This window comes from Patella vulgata, chromosome 6 (genome assembly GCF_932274485.2).
Source record: "Patella vulgata chromosome 6, xgPatVulg1.2, whole genome shotgun sequence".
Taxonomy (NCBI): Eukaryota; Metazoa; Mollusca; class Gastropoda; family Patellidae; genus Patella; species Patella vulgata.
In genome coordinates this window covers 11,789,369-11,809,012 of record NC_065884.2, presented here as the reverse complement: position 1 = coordinate 11,809,012, position 19,644 = coordinate 11,789,369, and the positions used below count along the sequence as shown (strand labels likewise).

Below are 19,644 nucleotides of genomic sequence, written 5' to 3'. Positions count from 1 at the left end.
CTAGTTTGTGTCTAATGGACGTTCAATCAAATCTCTCTCTCTCTCTCTCTTTCTCTCTCTCTCTCTCTCAAATGTGAAAGTTAATTTTCTCGTCTAATTGTTTTATTTTCTGTCAAATTTCGTCTGTTTCTCTGATAATCTTATCAATAGGAATTAGAATGGGGAGCCAGTATTCCCCAAACGACAGGTTATACAGACAACATACTTCACTATAACATCAAAATAATAATTTAGTTTTCGGTTCTAGACCATGGAATCCAGATGGCCAGTTATGATCGGCTCTAGAATCTAGATGGCCAGTGTACACATTAAATTAGAAAAAAAAAGTAGGTCGTAGCGCTGCTGCTGTCTGGGCAAACGTTGTCCTCATAGCACACGACATGTCGTAAGCCTGTTTTTATTTCATTTCATCATAGCACGTGCATTACTCACACGCCACAAGCATTCGTCCATTAGTAGTCGAGCAAATGTACTTTACAATGGTGACTATATTAAAATTTGCAGTCTAATTAAAACACAGATCCTATTTCGTTTCGTATTTTATAGTTCAAAATTTCGTTTTACTTGTCTTTGCTACACGAGGATCTTGAAGAGGTGTTTTATAACCAGCATTCTGGATGATGTGAGGAATTAGCCAATGGAACGGTCTGTTACGCCGAGTTCTTGACGTGTGATGCACGGAACTGTGGGCACCCCACTAGAAACATGAACGCTGATTGGTTAATCAAATGTCTGACGTCATAATGTCAAAAGCCTCTCGTATGACCCCTGACGCGACCTTTCACTGCAACCGGTCAGATCTTCATGTAGTGGAGGCCATCGAAAGTATTAAAAAACGAAACGAAATATAGATCTGTATTTTAAAATTGCAAAATTTGTAGATTGTCAAACGATCAAAACCTTCCTGTTGAAGTATGAAAATAAATTTTTCTGATAGTTTTGATCTGTTTTCCAAACTGTATTTAGTATTGCGACTGTCCAGGACATATGATTTTTTAAAAGATGCATTATGTAAGATTTAGATAAAGAGCTGATCGTTCTTGCTAATTACATTTGAACCCAAAATAAAGACCTTCAATAAAGCACTAATAACTAATTTTTACGTAAAATATCAAGTTTTGTTATAAGAATATATTGTAGGTACCGGTATGTGTACTAATGACAAAATGTAAACATTATCTAGTGAACTAGTATAGCAGTAGGCATGGGTCCGGGTTTCTCTGTACCATTATGAAGTATACATGTTTAGTCTGAATACAGAATACATGTATTTGGTTTTGCAGAATATCAAGAATATATTTAAGTATATTTAAGTAAATTTTAAGTATATTTCAAGTATACGTTAAGTAAATGTTAAGTATATTTTAAGTATGTTAAGTATATTTAAGTAAATTTAAGTATATGTTAAGCAAGTTAAAAGTATGTTTTAAGTTAAATATGTTTTAAGTATATTTTAAGTTAAGCCGGTTTTAAGTTTTAACTTGTTTTAAGTATATTTTAAGTTAAGCATGTGTTAAGTCTATTTTAAGTTAATAATATTTGAAGTATATTTTAAGTGAAGTATATTTTTAAAGTATATTTTAAATATGTTTTAAGAATATTTTTAAGCATAATTTGCGTATATTTAAGTATATAGTAAGTATATATTTTGATCATAACCTAAGTATAATTTGAATATATTCAAAGTATAATTTGAATATATTCAAAGTATATTTTGAATATACATGTATCGAAAGTTCAACTTTAGTTTAGTCAAACACCTTGATCAAAATATAAAAAAATTGTCACGTTCTACTGGAAATAGAATTATATATTGTTTAGGAGCCGAGGTTCTGTGAAATATATTGTTGTGTACTGTATGTATTAAATACATATAGAGTATGTAATATGGTAATAGACGTAGGGGAATATAAGATATGGTATACTTTAATACAAATAAACTCCTTTAATTGTTTACTCCTTTGTTAATTATTAATTAACTATCGGGGGTCAGTTAAACATGGACAAGTGCGAGAGTTTAGAAGATGGCGTTATATATTTAAATTCGATATTCCCCTTGTTGATTTTCCCGATAACTTAATACTCCTCTTGAAACAAAACACAATCCAATTCTTATTACTCATCTTTATTTCGATCCGTTTTCCTTTAAATCAATTCCAACATTTGTACGCAACACTTGCCATTTCGCATTTTAGACACAACCGCATTCTTCCGAAGTATTTACTGAAGCGACGAGTTGGAAATAAATTCGATGTTAGTTTTTCGATCACTACTTGATCACAATAAAACCTGGTTCCTGTCGTTCAATTGTTTTTGTATGGTTTTATTCGATCTCATTCTCTCCAGTTAAGTTTATATATTGTCGAGAATAATTTAATCATTAAAGATTATCGATTCTTACATCAGTTGGTTTTTTGCTCTTTTTATAGTTTTTACTTATCTTCATCTTTGAAATAAAACACATGTGAGTACCACTCTCCTGTCACCATCTACTGAAAAAAAAAAGATAAATATATTTTTTAAATTCAGATATGTTTAAGGCAATTGTCTATTTGTTAAAGGAGTAACGTCTGTAAAATTTCGTTACAGTTTCCATATTGTTTATGATTTTGACTCCATTACAGGGTCCAAGTGGTTTTGGTTACAGAACAATGCCTGTCCGTAAATTTTAAAACGTCTTTCACTATTTTTTTTGGTAAAATACAATATCTCAGTTTGACAATGACCGTCTGTATTATATATTGTATAGAATGGATAACCACCAGCATCTCCACCAATTATAAAATATCATGATTTTACTTCTATTTTTAGATGAAATTCTAATTTCTAAACTTAATCCCCAAAAATGTAATTTGTTGCTGACCAATTTAATAGGGAACGAATATTTACCATACAATATTCTGAACCAAGCAAAAAATTTACTCAAAAGATTTGCCTTATTTTAACTAAAATAAACCTTTATAAAACTTTTTTTGTTTTAATGAATCAAAGAAACTATGCGCATTTTTTTGTGTTTCTGGGTCAAAGATATTTCTCATAAACAGTGATTAAAAGTAAATTCTTAACTTTAATCTGAGAATGATTTGTAAAACCGGTGCCAGAACTGGTCATGATCGGCAATTAAAATTAAATTAACATCCCAAACAAAATAACTGTACAACTAGACACTTACCTCCTCTATACAATTTAACGCCCGAACTTCACCACAGTCTGTATACGGTAATGTACACCTACAATATTAAAAATACACATGTAAATGAAACATAAAATATTTTTTAAATGTTTGAAGCTGTTTAACCGGATAATGTATTTTATAAATAACATCATTTGACGTTCTATTTCTTAAAATGATAGTAAGTCTATGCAAGCCATAATAATATGCTGTCTCTAAACAGCTTTTACTCATATTAAATTTCAATATGCCTGTTAATTGAAAAATTCTAAGGGTATAAGCTGCGGTTTTTTCGATATTCCTGAATAATAGCTCTCTCTCTCTCTCTCGCTCTCTCTCTCTCTCTCTCTCTCTCTCTCTCATTAAACGTTTCAAAGGTTTTTAGAAATTAGTTAAGTTTCAGATGATAAATTAAAATAAGTTTTATAAAGTCCTACATTTCTAAACCAACCAGGCTAAAATAGACGGACATGGAAGATTGTAAGATTCAACAAGTCTGTAGATGATCATATTGTAGTATGTTTTAAATATATAAATAAGAAACAATATTATTATTTTAAGCCAGTCACTGATGATATCGAGACAATAATTTTTCAACCGAGAGAGAGAGAGATAGATGGTTATCGTGTACGTGCTGTATCATAAGGTCTGTTATTGAGTCAAATGGCGTGGTTTCGATTCCCCGGATGTACCTTACAAGGAGTAGGGTCGCCTGTCCATGCTCCTGGGATTTCTCCGGGTCCTCCGGTTTCCTCCCACTGCTAAAGACCCCTACGCGCAAGCGAATTATTGAAATAAAATTGAACCATGTGTTAATCCCGAAATGATCTAGTTTGTGTCGATTGAACGTTTTAAACCCCATCTCTCCCCCCCCCTCTCTCTCTCTCTCTCTCTCTCTCTCAGAATATAATATATGTATTATTGTTTCGCGTTTAGACACCATTGTCCATTAGAAATTAAGATTTTACCAATTAAAAGATAATTAAACAGATATTTATTTTATAACTTTTATCTCTGTAAACCAAATAAAGTTTTATGGAAGATTTCCAGTTACGTAAGAAAAAATAATACAAACTATAGAAACTGTTATTCAACGCCATTTAAAAATCGAAATTTTATGAAAACAACGTTATTCATTTCGAGAGAGAAAAAAATATATGGTCTCAAAATTCACAACCAGATATCTTGAACAAAGAAAGCGATTTGTTTAACGAGCGTAATAAAACATAAGACAAAAAGACTCGGGCATTAGTTCGGTGGAAATAATCCAAATTAAGAAAATAGATAAAGTATTTATAATGCTAAAATGTTTAAATTGTATTGTGTTATCGTGGTAGTAATCCAAATTGAAGATAATAGACAAACTATTTGTGATGTTAGAATATTTAAAATGTGTTTTTGTCTGCGATATATAAATGCCACACTACAATAAAAATATGTTTAAAATGTGTTTTTGTTATCGTGTTTGCTTGTGATATATCTAAATGACAAACTATAATAAATAAATAAGCCCGTGTCTTTCTGTGATGTATAGGTTTACTAGTGTTGCTTGATGACACATTAGAGAGATGCGGCCTCATATTTGTTTTTGTCTTAGAGAAGACTATTCAACAGGAACACTTTCTAAAGCCTGGCCGTAATGGAGTTTGTTTGCAAACTAAATACTCTTTACTCTATCCCTGTTTTCCTTGGCTAAATGTACAGCTTTTTGTCGTCGGGGCCTATTATCTGGTCATAATGGCAATTTATGACGAATAAGACGCGTCGAAGTTAGGTAAATAAACCCCCCTTATCGTCGTTCTATCCGTAAATGGAGGAACTGAAACTAAACCTAGATCGCTTTCATTTGTTGATTAATGACGACTTGAAATCAAATGTCGGTAAAAGCTTAGAAATTCTCTACACAAATTTTACCTGAAAGTCGCAAGACAAAAGAAATGGCGGTAAAAGCAAGCGATATGGCAGCCCGTTTGTTTAATTAGCTCTTATGTAGAACTTGTTCAACCTATACGGATGAATTTACCTCGCTAGAAAATCTTTTCATTTCTGAAAGTAAAACAATTTTGTTCGTATACCTTCGGGCCATAAAGTGCATTTATATGCAACGTGGACTAGCGCTTGAGGAAACACTGGCTTTTAATATCGGTTGGATTGTCTTTGTCCAATTTTGGAATTAAAAGGGAATTTGGCCCGAGTAATGAGCCAGAGTATAATTTGTTTTTATCATCAAAGAAAGATGGTAATATTGAAACGTTCTACAAGACCACCATTCAAACAATCTGACGATAAAAAAAGTGACCCAAGTTTGATAAAGATGTCGGAGGTGTGTTGTCCGGATTGACTCAAGTCCAGAAATACATCGCCTGAACAAATATCTAAAACTCTGAGAGATTAATTTATAAAACAGTTAGAAATATATTGTCTTTGAGTCAAAAAGTCCAGATGAAACATTTAGTCAAGGAGGTCTGGAAGTCTCTAACTTATTAGAACACCGTCCTGGTAATAATTCCGCTAGGCAAGTATCATCTTTACTACACCGTCTTTGATTCAAAAGTCTAGAGAGAGAGAGAGAGAAATGGGGTTTAACGTCCACTCGACACAAACTAGGTCATTTCGGGACTAACATATGGTTCAATTTTATTTATTAGCAGTGGGAGGAAACCCCACGAGGTTGGACAGGCGACCCTACTCCTTGTCACGTACAACCAGCGATTCGAAACCACGCCAATTGACTCAATGACAGACTTAATGATACAGCGCGCACGTGCTAACCACTAAGCCATCCAACCCCCCTCAAAAGTCTAGATGAAATATTAAGTCAAGGAGGTCTGGAAGCCTCAAACTTATTAGAACACCGTCCCCCATCTTTACGATACCATCGACTGGTTCGTTGCTAGGTATATTATTGTCAGTGGCATGCAGAGCATTGGACAGGTGGTTGGTGAGTCAGGGAGACATTCGCCAGGCATTCAGGAACGGGTTGGTGGCGGGCGGGAGGGAGGGGAGTGATATATTTCGTGCTATTGACCCCAATGCGCTTCCATACAACATGATGTTTCACATCCACTCAACACCTACTAGATCATTCGGAACTATTCAATTTTGTATCACCGACAAGGTGGAACCAGACTTAACGTTTTCGGTCCAGCGTTTTATCCATACTAAACTTACGCTACCGGTCTACAATTAGCTCCGCTTGAGAACAGACACTAAGCTAGTTGACCAACATTTTAAGTCTTAGTCGAAAACACTAACTATATTTCGAGAATTTTGAGAAGTATATATTCGGCTTTCAGATAATAAAAATTAAACAGTTTTAATTAGTCTTTTTGTGTATAACATATGTGAACCAGAGTAAGACCACATTATAAAACAGTATTATAATTGTTGGATATGGTGGCCATTTAGGGCAGAGGTCTATTCTCGAAGTAGAGTAGCTTGTTCTCTGTGTACAGAATGCGTTTTATCTAAACCTCTCGATCCTTAACACAAAATTCGTTTATCTTAAATCAAATGAATAAAAGACCCAACATTTTGATCGGAAGATTTCACTAAAAACGAATGTTAGAACTATAATTAACCCATGTTCACTTTTTTCACAGGCACAAAATGGTGGAGTACTTTAAAGGGTACCAGAGGAGCCCTTCAGTCAACAAACTACGACGTTGTTGAAACGCTTCTTTGTTATCGGTCGTAGAGAACCTACTAAGTACCGAACTAACAGAAAGCCGAATTATCATGACGTCGTTTGGCCAAGTATAACCCGCACAAAACACCACCCTATTACGACCAGACTCAAGTAGACATCAAGCTTTTAGAAGCTTTTATCAAGTTTTTTTGTGCAAATAATGGTGATTAAATTTAATATTTCGCAGAAATAAACCGTTTATTTAATAAGCAGAAGATGGCGACGATGCTGGTAGTAAAATTATCACGTACACTATTTTCAAACAATGACATTTAAAAATAAAAAAAAAGAATTGTTTTATTTTTCAAGTGCACTTTGCCGGGCAACAAGATAAATGAAATGTTGACTGTAGTGGTTAGATGGTATGGCAAATGTAATTTTCAGTTGTTTTGTATTTTTTTTTTCTTGTTGTGGGGGTGGAGTGCACGTTGACTAGTATTTTTCGATAATGTTGTAAATTATTATTTTGAATTGTCTATTTATGTTGTTGTAAATTGTATATTTATATATATAATCCTTAAGTGGAATTTAACGAATGCGCAAATAGCCCCCCCCCCCCCGGCACAAACGATAAGAGAACACTTGTCGAAACGTTGTGCTATAAGTACACAAACAAGTGATTGTCTCCCATATAAATTGTGTTGTGTTTTTGTATTAATATTTTTATACTCTTATTTTGAATTCCAACTGTCAAGCTGTCAATGGTTCGTTTACGTCCGGCGTGGGTCCCCCTTGTCAGTGATGCAAAACGGGGGGCCTGACAAGGACAGCTGTCGAGTCCTTCGGATGAGACGAAAAAACCGAGGTCCCGTGTATACATTGGAATGCACGTAAAAGATCCCTTGGCAGTTGGAATTCGATATAAGAGCTCATTTCGGGACTAACATATGGTTCAATTTTATTTCAATAATTCCTAGGGGTCTTTAGCTGTGGGGGGAAACCGGAGGACCCGGAGAAAACCCTCAAGGTTGGACAGGCGACCCGACTCCTTGTCACGTACAACCGTGGATCCTATATTTTGTATTCTGGTTTACACTGATAATATGAACGATACATTTACTTAACAAAACCCCAACAAAGACTGTACTCCACATACAAAATCATCAATAATTTTTTTATCTACATTTTGGGGATTTAAAAAAAGAAAGGAGAAACAATTCAATAATATTTTTTTAATTTTGTGGCTTTTAATTTTTACGACTTGGGTTTTTTTGTGAATGTTGATAACTTTTTTTAAAAATATTTTACCGAATTGTCAGATAAGAAAGAAAGAAAAGTTGACAACGACTGACAAATTATACATTTGTACATCACGTGTTTTTATCGGTAATGAGCTTTAATGTCAATTTATAAGAAATTTCAGTGAATTTTCAGACAATATATTTGTAGAAAAAACAACTGACAGAATTTGTGGATTTGAAGAATTTTTAACGAAACGATGGAGAAAATTTTTCACCGTTTGATTTACACTCCACTCATTAGCGGTTAGATCAATGAATCGACAAGAAGACCGGCACTTGATAAACCAAGACTATTGATTCGATCGATCAGACTCTCCCAAACGGGGCTTTATTAGCTATCTTAGCTGTCAACTAACACGACATCCAGTCTCATTAGATGGGGTAAAAACCCTTTAAAACAATTTTAATGAGACTCAACAATCACATATACTATAATATAGAGATAACCATCACACCTTTATCTTAAATCCCTTTCATCTTTACCGACACTCAGGTGCAAACTGTGAACTTGATAAATGAATTATTATATTATCATAAGATTATCATCGAGTCATTAACCTCCCCGACCCTTCATAACATATTGAATAGAAAATCTGATCATATTTACATGGTCATATTAACAATTTAAAAAAAATATATTATATTTCCCTCAAACTGATCATGGCAGCCAAGTTGTTTTACTGACGCGAGTTTCTGGGTTCGATCCCAATGTTTGCTGAGAAAGATCCTCGGGACTGTGGTGCCAGTATCTTGTTCTTCGGATTGTACGAAAAACCCAGATCCCTCGTATATACATTGGCGTGCACATCAGGGAGAGAGACTGTTTTAAAGGATAAGGATGCCGCGGTGGATCAGTGAGTAAGGCCCTGGTCCACTAACCAAGAGGTCCGGGGAGCGACCCCGGTATTGGCCGAGAAAATTCTACTGCATTTCCCAGCGCTTGTTCCCCTTAGCAGTGATGCAGGACGGGGACGGGCAAGAAACAGCGTCTACACGTTCAGGTGGCACCCAAAACAGGCCCCGTGTATACGTTGGCGTAGACGTAACAAAACACTCGACAGTCGCGTTTCGCTCGTATAGTACACTGTAAGGCGTATGCCCGTCATCATTATCCCGGTTGATGCAGAAAAGTGGGAGGTTAAACCCCATGGCATCCATTCGTTGGGCCCTGTTCACATCTCTCTAGGGGGGTTGGATGGCCGAATAGTTAGCACGTGCATGCTGTATCATAAAGCCTGTCATTGAGTCAACTGGCGTGGTTTCGAATCCCCGGTTGTACGTGACAAGGAGTATGGTCGCCTGTCCAACCTCGTGGGTTTTCTCCGGGTCCTCCGGTTTCCTCCCACTGTTAAAGACCCCTATTGAAATAAAATTAAACCATATGTTAGTCCCGAAATGACCTAGTTAGTGTCGAGTGGACGTTAAACCCCATCTCTCTCTCTCTCTCTCTTCTCTTTCTCTCTCTCACACACATCTCTCTACACTTTAGAAGTTTTAGCAATAAAAATACCAATTATTTATACATATATTAAAAGGAGCTAAGTCCTGGGCCGCAACGCATATAATAATGTAATATGAATGTATATAAATTGATTTACATTCAAACGGTTCTGTTTTTACTCTAATTTCAAATCAGTTATGTTCGGCGAGATACGCGAAGAGCTCAAATTGAATGATAGTCTTTGGCGTCTAGTTATTTCAATCTACGCCTATGTAGTATTCTCCTGTGGAATATGTTTAGCCTCGGTTCATCAAATCACATCATTACAAATGGCACTCAAAAGCACTCTGGCACGCGATTCGTGTGTCAATTTTTAAAATTTTTTATTTTGTCTTAAATATTAGATATCAGATGCCCATCTTTTCACGGTAAGATAGCAACATCAATGTTGATTGTTTGCAATGTCGAAGACTGTGGATGATATGGAGTTAGCCCTCGTCAAATTAAACCACAACATACAAGAATAAGTATATGGTATAAACAGTATTTTATTTACATCTATTTACATCTATCGTTAATACAGGGCGGTTGGATGGCCGCTGTATCCAGTGGCGGCGCCAGGGGGGGGGGGGGCAAGGGGGGCATTTGCCCCCCCCCATTAATCTGGTCTGCCCTCTGTTTGCCCCCCCCCCCAATAATTTTAGAAAATAAAAAAAAGTATTTGTGATACGTTTCGGTAATCAATACATTCTACGGTGAATAAATCCCACACCCCCACTCAGTCATAAACTTGCATGTTGTAGAGCATTTCCGACAGTCTATTTTTCAAAATTTTCTTGGCGAGGTCCCCAATGGACTCGCCACTTTGGCGTTCACAAGAGGAATTCGTTGAGGTTCGCAAGTCCACTCGTTTGACATTTTGTTCTCTAGTTGGATAAACTAGTGATCAGGCGACGGACGGTATCTGGTCAGATCTATTTATCTCGAGGATCGGTGCCTGGGAATACTGTAAGACAGCATTTCCGGCAGTCTATTTTTCAAAATTTTCTGGGGGAGGACTCCCTACTTTGACGCTCGTGAGTGGCCTTCGTCGTGATTCGCAAGTCCGTTCGTTTGACACTTTACCTCATCGATCAGTGCCTGAAATACTGCCAGGATGCATTTCCGGCAACCTGTTTTTCAAAATTTTCTGGGGGAGGCCCCCTACCCCTAGTTGAAGCTCGTGCCTTAGCCCCCTTAACCTTGGACTTTGCCCCAGCTTTGCCCCTCCAATCACCGACGGCTGGCGCCGCCACTGGCTGTATCATAAGGCCTGTCATTGAGTCAACTGGCGGGGTTTCGAATCCCCGGTTGTACGTGACAAGGAGTAGGATCGCCTGTGCAACCTCGTGGGTTTTTCCGGGTCCTACGGTTTCCTCCCACTGTTAAATACCCCTACGCGCAATTAAACCATATGTTAGCCCCGAAATGACCTAGTTTGTGTCGAGTGGCCATTAAACCCCATCTCTCTCTCTCTCTCTCTCCCCCCCCTCTCTCTCTCTCTCGTTAATACAGTGTTACAATATATACAAGGGAATTTGACAACACAATATAACCTAATATTTAGTCGGTGCAGAGAAATTGAATGTTCCACCCAATTTCAGTACTCTATTCCCGCCTGTCTCCGCCTATAGTCAGCACAGAAACCTAGGACGTTAAACCCCATTTCAATACTCTGTTCCCTTTTCCATACTCTGGTAGGTGCAGAAAACTAGGACGTTAAACCCCATTTCATTTTAATTACTTTATTCCCGTCTGCACAAAAAAGTAGTATGTTAAACCCCATTTAATTTCAATTACTCTTTGTTAATAAAACATGTCCATATATCAAAATTAATAGATATTCAATGTGTTGTTAACAAAATAAAATCAAAAACGACAGGTGCAATTTTTTTTCTAATTAATAAATTCAATCAAAATCAAATAAATATTAATTATTAAAAAAAACCTCTTCCATAAATAAACTAAAATATTTAAATAAGATAACTAATCTAACAATCAGACTATACTCTTAATTAAAACTAATTTCATTTTATTTCAAATAAATTCTATTTTATTTCAAATAAATTCTATTTTATTTAAAAATTCATTCTATTCTATTCCAAAATTCGTTTAATTTTATTCCAAAATTCATTTAATTTTATTCCGGAATTCATTCTATGCTATTCCAAAATTCAGTTAATTTTGTTCCGAAATTCAGTTAATTTTATTCCAAAATTCAGTTAATTTTTTTACCGAAATTCATTTATTATATTTTCAATAACAACGGTTCATTTCAGTTAATGTAAAAGATCGACTATTGAAACGTTGCACCCACTGGACTGTCTGTCGCACTGAGACGTCGCACCCACTGAGCTTTGGGACAATTGTGACGTCACACGCACTGTGCTTTTGAACCATGAGGCGCCGTACTGCCGGACAATGAGACGTCGCCGTCACTGTTCTGTCGAACCATGAAGTGCAGGACTGTCGGACAGCTGAGACGTCTCAGTCATTGGGCTGTTGGGCAATATTGAGACCTTACGCCGATTGGGCTTTCGAACTATGAGGTGCTGTACTGTCGCGCAAACGAGCCATCATAGTATCGGACTATCGAGGTGGTGGTTTTTGGGGTGTATAGCTATATGGAAACACCGCATTAATAACACACACACCGATCGACAAACTGAGTTGCCCAACTATGAAGTGATGCACTGTAGAGACGTCGCACTCCCTGTTCTGTCGAACTATGAGGTGCTGGACTGCAGAGACGTCGCACTCACTGTTCTGTCGAGCTATCTAGGTGTCGGATTATTGGGGAGTATAGTAATATTGAAATACTGGATTAATAACACAAACACCGATCGACAAACAGGTTATAAACGTGTTAAACAACAATCGGTACATGTCAGATGAACTGCCAATCAAGTATATATTATGACAGATAATGGATACGTTGATGTATAATCTATAATAAACAATACGGGCACCTGTTCAACAGGTATATATCACCCACAGGTAACACAATACATACAAATAAAATAAAAGTAGTAATTTATTGGAAAATATGTTACCATAACCCTTGAAAAATTCAACATGAATATATTATTAGCAAAATTCAGTGCACATCAATATTAAATTAATTTTATATGTTAATAAATGCTGGAATATACACCAGATCTCTGACCCAGGGCTTTACTCCCTGTCGCTTTCTTTAGTATAATAAATAACTTGCCAAATATATTTTAATAAAATGCATATCATTCATTGACGCACCAAACATATATTCAAATATAATCACATCTTAAATGTTTTAATATTTTGAACGCATCAAACACATATCAAAGATGCATTATGCAAGAGCTAAATCTACCTATTGCACGCGCTTTTTTAATAAAACAAAAATTGGCTTCAAATTATTATTTAAACATTTATTAACATGACAAGCTTATAATCAACTCTCTGGGTCATTACATCGGATGGGTCCGATTTTATGTAGATTTGAACACAGCGGTTATTTAAGAGTTTAACGATAAAAAAGATAATCGAGACTTAGTCCTGATTCTCAAGTACCGTTACTACGATTATAAACAATCTATGCTACATTTTGTCAAAACTCCAAACACTCATAACTTCTCACGGAATGAAGTAATTTGAAAGAAATTTTCAATATATTAATTTTGAATTATCTATTTTTGAACTATTATAGCACGAACGGCGAGACCTTTCTCTAAACCTAGAGATCACGGTGGCTAAGTGGGTAGACGCTGGCTCGCTAGCCTGGAGGTCGGGTGTTCGATCCCTGCATTGGCCGAGAAAGTTCATCCAGATTTTCCGACGTGGTTCTCCCTTGTCAATGATGCAGGGCGGAGGGTCTGACAAAGCCAGCTGTCTAGTCGTTCGGATGAGACGAAAAGCCGAGGTCCCCGTGTACACATTGACGTGCACGTAAAAAATCCCTTGGCAGTTGGAAGTCGATATAAGAGTAGGTCGTAGTGCCGCTATACGGACAAAATTTCCCTCATAGCACACTGTATGGCGTATGCCCGTCTTCATTAGCCAAATTCGAAGCAGAACAGTAGGACGTTAAACCCCATTTCATTTCATTTCTCTAAACCTTGCATCTTTAAATGTTTTCATCTTTTTATCCCGTCGCACTTACAGTAGCTCCAGGAAGGTTATGTTCTAAACACCCGTCATATATAGAGGAGTAGAAGTCTTTAACAGTGGGAGAAAACCGGAGGACCCGGAGAAAACCCACGAAGCTGGACAGGCGACCCTACTCCTCCTTGTCACGTACAACCGGAGAATCGAAACCCCGCTAGTTGACTCAATGACAGACCTTATGATACAGCGCGCAGGTACTAACCATTCGGCCATCCACCCTCATCCCCCCCACACCTGTCATATAGCAGTAACCCTATTGATATAGATAGTTCTAGACACCTGGCTAATCATATATACATACGAATCAAGAAATCTTGATCTAATAAAAACAACGTGATTAAAGTCACACATCAACCCATGGTGATGTCAATTTCTATCAATAACCGAAATTGATTACAAATGCTAGTTTGGTATCTAATCTGTCGGCAAATCATCAACTTTGCATGCAAGTTCTACTCATCTTAGTATCATAAGGTATGTCATTGACTCAACTGGCGTAGTTTCGATTCCCCGCTTGTAGTAGGTTTAGGGTCGCCTGTCCATGCTCCTGGGATTTCTCCGGGTCCTCCGGTTTCCTCCCACTGCTAAAGACCCCCATACGCAAGCGAATTATTGAAATGAAATTTGAACATATGTTAGTCCCGAAATGACCTAGTTTGTGTCGAGTAGACGTTAAACCCTCCTCTCCAACCCTCTCTCTCTCTCTCTCTCTCTCTCTCTCTTACGTGCACATCAGTGCGTCACAAATCGACCCCAGTTTTTCGTTCCATCCGAACGAGTAGGCGAACGAGTAGGCACACTTTGACAAGCACTAGTCATTGGACTACCCCGACCCCAATAACTACAATGTTGAACTAGTTGCGATATGAAATATCTATCCTTCTTTTATTTCGTTTTATTTTCTTAAAATACGAAATAACGAGGGTCATTCCAAAGGCATAACTAAGCATAAATTAAGGATGCATTATGTAAGATTTAGATAAAGAGCTGGTCGTTCTTGTTATAATAGTATAAAAATATATTGAATATATTGGAAATATCATTCAAATTACTTTATTCTGAGCGAAGTTATCACCGTTTGATGGTCGGGAGAGTAGATTAAAGGCTTGTCATGTTAATAAATGTCTAGATAATAATTTATATAATATTTGAAGCCAAAAGAAAGACACGCAATAGGCCGATTAAGCTTTTACATAATGTATCTTTAAAGTAAAATATTAGCTACATGTGGTTGGTGGAAAAAAAGGAAACCCTTTATTCCGTGGTTTTCATTCACTAAATTGAATAATATAATTTTCATTCTCAGTAATATTAAAATTTAAAAATTAAAATAAATATATGTCGTCAATTTGTATTTTCCATTTTATAATTCCAAACAAAACAAAATAGCCTTCACATTAAAATGTGAAATTCATTGATCACTTTGACTGTATTCTTCAAAATCATCAAACCGCCAACAACAGCAGCGTAACGTCAACGCACCATGGTAACTTTTTTTTTTTTTTTTGAATGAATAAAAAAAAATCATGTTAAAAATGTTTAAATTAGGCGGATGAAAATGAACAAATGACAGTTATTATGGGGTTTAAGTCGACTTCAACTTCGACTGGGTATTATAATTGACTCTTGAACAATACCCACTATACAAAAACTTCCAAATGCATTAATACTTTTTTTTTCATGGGGTGAAATATTAGTGTTTGTATTCAGCACAAAAACGAAAATTGGATGTTTTCAATCTCTTTTATATTTAATATTTCAATCGTAACGATTCTCTCACGTGAATCCTGTAATTTGTGAAAAGGTCAAATTATGAAGGTGAATATAAAATTGGGCGATTTATCAACCAAGCGTTGCTTTCAACCAAATGACCCCTTTTGACAAGAATTCCATACAGGTATTCAGACAATAAACTCTTATTGCTGCCCTATTCAATATAACCCCATTGCTTGGTACTATTGTTCAAGAACTAATTGAAAACGCGGATGGTTTTTATTCGAGGCGCAAGCTTCTTTTAGTGAGAAGGGCAGTAGGCACGTGGCACGAGACAAGGCACGCGCGGGCGATATTCGACAAGAACGTGCCGTTATTCTCCTTTTGTATAAAATCTACAATGCAGGCCAGAAATTCAAGAAAGCTCCCGGGCTGCAGGTTAGACAGGAAGCCGGGTTTATTTTGTAAGTAAGCGAGCTGTTTGCTGTCTAAATAACTGGCTTGTCGAAGTAAAAACTGCATATAAAATATGTTGTTGTATTATACAGGCCTTGGGTTGAATACGAAAGGCGTGTCACGTGATTTGTTACACAGAAATGAAACACATGTTTTCAAGCCGTGACTCTCCTGAAAAGATGGCGACTTTGTATATTTCAAGAGTTTTCCAGGAAACAAAAAGATATCATATTTAGTTAGTGTGTTACATGTAAATTCATCTGACTTGCTTAATGACAATCACAAAACAAAAACATCAAAGACCGACTTTGTTGATGGAAACTGGATACAAACACCTTTGATATATAAAATGCACCGTTTCACCTCGGCATAACGAGGGTCAGTCCTTAAATCGTATTCTATCTGAGTTATAGAATCCAAATCCCAGCTGCTCTCAGATTTAATTCATCGTGTTTTGTTGTTAATCCGCCTACCTCTGCCCCCTTTCAACTGAAATACTCGAAAGCGCAAACAACCTTGTAATTGGTAAATCTTTCCCCTTCAAATATTAAATTTAATTCATATTTTTAAAGAAAATTAATTTAGACTTGAAATAGATTTATGTCCATGACGTTCGGTGTTTGCAATGCACCAATTTGTATCGTTATATATTTTACAGTTTGTACTTAATCTAAATGATATAAAAAGCTGCCGTACTAGTTCATTCTATAGGATTTGAATAAAATTTATTAGCAAAGAATTACTATTGAATTATTTTTTGAAAATTGTGAATTGAAAATTGTTTCTTAATTTACTGTAAAACATCTGGTGGCCCATCTTAGTGAGGCAAGGTGTGTCACATAGATTGAATCCCTTGCCAAACGTTTGTGAAAGGAATCGTCGATAAAATGAAATGAAATGAAATTGGGTTTAACGTTAACTGTTCTGCTCCGACGGGCATACGCCACAAAGTGTTCTATGAGGGAAATTTTGCTCCGACAGCGGCGCTACGGCCTACTCTTACATCGAATTCTAACTTCAACGGGATCTTTTACGTGTACGCCAATGTGTACACGGGGCCTCGGTTTTCGTCCCACCCGAACCACTAGACAGCTGTCCTTGTCAGTCCCTCCGTTCTGCACCACTGACAAGGGGAAACCTCGCCAGAAAATCCCGATGAACACCGGGTTCGAACCCGCAACCTCCAGGCTAGCCAGTGGCCCCCGAATCGTCAATAAAGCGACAGAAACTAGGTCATTTCGGGACTAACATAGGTCTTTTCCTGACCAACACATGGTTCAATTTTATTTCAATAATTGGCTTGCGCGTAGGGATCTTTAGCTGTGGGAGGAAACCGGGGGACCCGGAGAAAACCCACGAGGTTGGACAGGCGACCCTACTCCATGTCATGTACAACCGGGGAATCAAAACCACGGCAGTTGACTCAATGACAGGCCTTATGATACAGCGCGCACGTGCTAACCGTTCGGCCATCCACCCCCCCCCCCCCCCCCCCCCGTCGATAAAGCAGTCTAACCATTTTGTTAGTCCGACATGTCTTTAGCTTATGTTCGTCATTTGAGATGTATAACTCTTGTAGTACTATGAAAGTTAAATAAAAGAATATCAATCCACATATTTTTGGTTTATGGCCAGTATTGACAAAGATATGATGTATTGAAAGGTTCGCAACATGTGGTACCCTTTTTCAGACGATATAAACACGACAGTGCCACCTATGAGTGGTGGGTCCCAGACTGGTTTCGGCCATTAAGTGGAGCGTCGAACTGGTTACGGCCATTAACAGGAGAAACGTCGGACTGGTTACAGTTATTAACAAGTGAAGCGTCGGGCTGGTTACAGTTATTAACATGTGGTTCTGTTACGGCCTGGTTACAGCTATAAACAAGTGCAATTACTTGACCGGCTGTGGACATTAAAACAAATGCAGCGACGTACTGGTTCATCAAATGGAGCCTCCGACCGTTTGCAGTTGAGCGTTTGAACGATCGCAACCAGTAACAATGGGCAACCGACAGGTTCCGTATTTTATAAAATTGGAATACAGTATTTACTGATGTATATATTATGAAATAAATGTACATGGAATTAGATCTGAAAAGGCTTAAAATAACGTAATATACGTTCTATTCTACTTTTCACTTTTAATATTTCAATATACGCCCGGCATTAGACTGATCATTTTTATACTTTTTTAAAGTAGCCAAGTCTCTAACTCAGTATCATCCAAAGTCTTTGACATTGAAAACACGAATTATTTGTCAATTTAAATCAACATTGATGTTGTGATCTTACCAGGAAAAGATGAGCTTCTAATATCCAATATTTAAGACAAAATAAACCTTTTACCATTGGTACACGAATCGTGTACCATAATGCGTTTCAGCGCTATTTGTAACAAGGGACTCGAAGAACGAGGCTAGATATATACCACAAGTCATGGCAAATGGTGACCCAATATTGTTATCTGGAGAGCATGCGCAATAAATACTATCGGAGTAGACAACCAGACGCTAGAGGTTGCCATTCGATTGAGACTTCTGGCGTATTTCGTCGAACAACACTGATTTGAAATTAGAGTAAAAACGGAAACGATTGAATGTAAATCAGTTTATATACATTCATATTACATTATTATATGCGTTGCGACCCATTTGTGTCAATTTCTAGGTTCCTAATATTAGCGATTTATCTCTTTCAAATAAGTGACAAAAAAACCCAAAACATTTTGGTCAAATCGAGCATTACGCGTATTAATCAAATAATGGTGTTTCTCTATACTTTGAAAGCACGATGCTGGATCCTCCCGATCCGAGAAATATCTTTGATTTTTTCCGTGTTTATACCCATAATTCTAACCCTAACCCTTCAGAATAGTTTTAGCCACAATCCACCGTTGTTACAGCTTCAATTTGTACGTTTGACATATAATTTATAAACCTAACCCGAACCCTAACCCTAGAGAAAGATATTTCTCAGATCGTACAAAGATCTAGTATTGTGCACTTTGAAAGGTTTCTTTGGGGTTTGTTTTTTTTTCCTTGTTGATTTTTTTTTTAAAGCCTCGGTATTAAACTGTTAACTCTTTGATCATTATTAAACTTTGGTGATACAAAACAAAAACACTCCAAAAACCAAAGGACTACTCAATCTGTACTTAAAGTATAAAATAACCCCATTCCGTACTTAACACAAATTAATAAAAACACTATCACAAAAAATCAAAGAATTTTCCATCAATTCGAATAACTTGTTCTTTAGACATGGAGTAAAATTAAGAAAATATCAAAAAGTAATAAATCGCCATTTAAGATTGAATGAAAATAGAATATGGCGATGTTTAGGCCAATTAATTTAACTTTAAGTTCCTCGGGCTCTTCATCAATAAATATCCTATTTTTCAATCTGTGATGTTTTGTTAAAATTTCAAACTTTCAATATTTGGAACTAAAGGCTTTTGAGAAGAGCAACTGTACTTTTTGTGTTTAAATTAGGTTTTTTGTTCTGAAGAAATTAAAAGTAGAATTGTTGGTAGGTGTTTCCGAATAACAAAAATTTAAATTGATGTATCCTTAGTTTAATCTGACGAAGGGTTAGCAGGAGACCAAGATACAAAGATAAATGAAGTACTAAAGGTGGACGCGAACAAAACATATTGGTGGTGTTTATTATATTAACCCTCAAGCTATCCAAATAAAAATATTTTTATTAACCGGCGATTGGTCACAGGCGTAGATTAAAACATTCC

The 19,644-nt window shown here is 36.6% G+C and overlaps 1 long non-coding RNA gene across 1 annotated transcript in view; it reads right to left on the bottom strand.

Annotated features, from left to right (window-relative positions):
• Positions 1 to 2,109: 2,109 nt before the first annotated feature.
• LOC126825287 (uncharacterized) overlaps positions 2,110 to 19,644 on the bottom strand; it is a 35,572-nt gene continuing 18,037 nt past the window's right edge. The window contains exons 2-3 of the long non-coding RNA XR_007681863.1: positions 3,173 to 3,230; positions 2,110 to 2,492 (exon numbers count right to left, since the gene is read on the bottom strand). This is a non-coding gene — a long non-coding RNA (uncharacterized LOC126825287). The remainder of the gene's footprint in view (positions 2,493 to 3,172; positions 3,231 to 19,644) is intronic.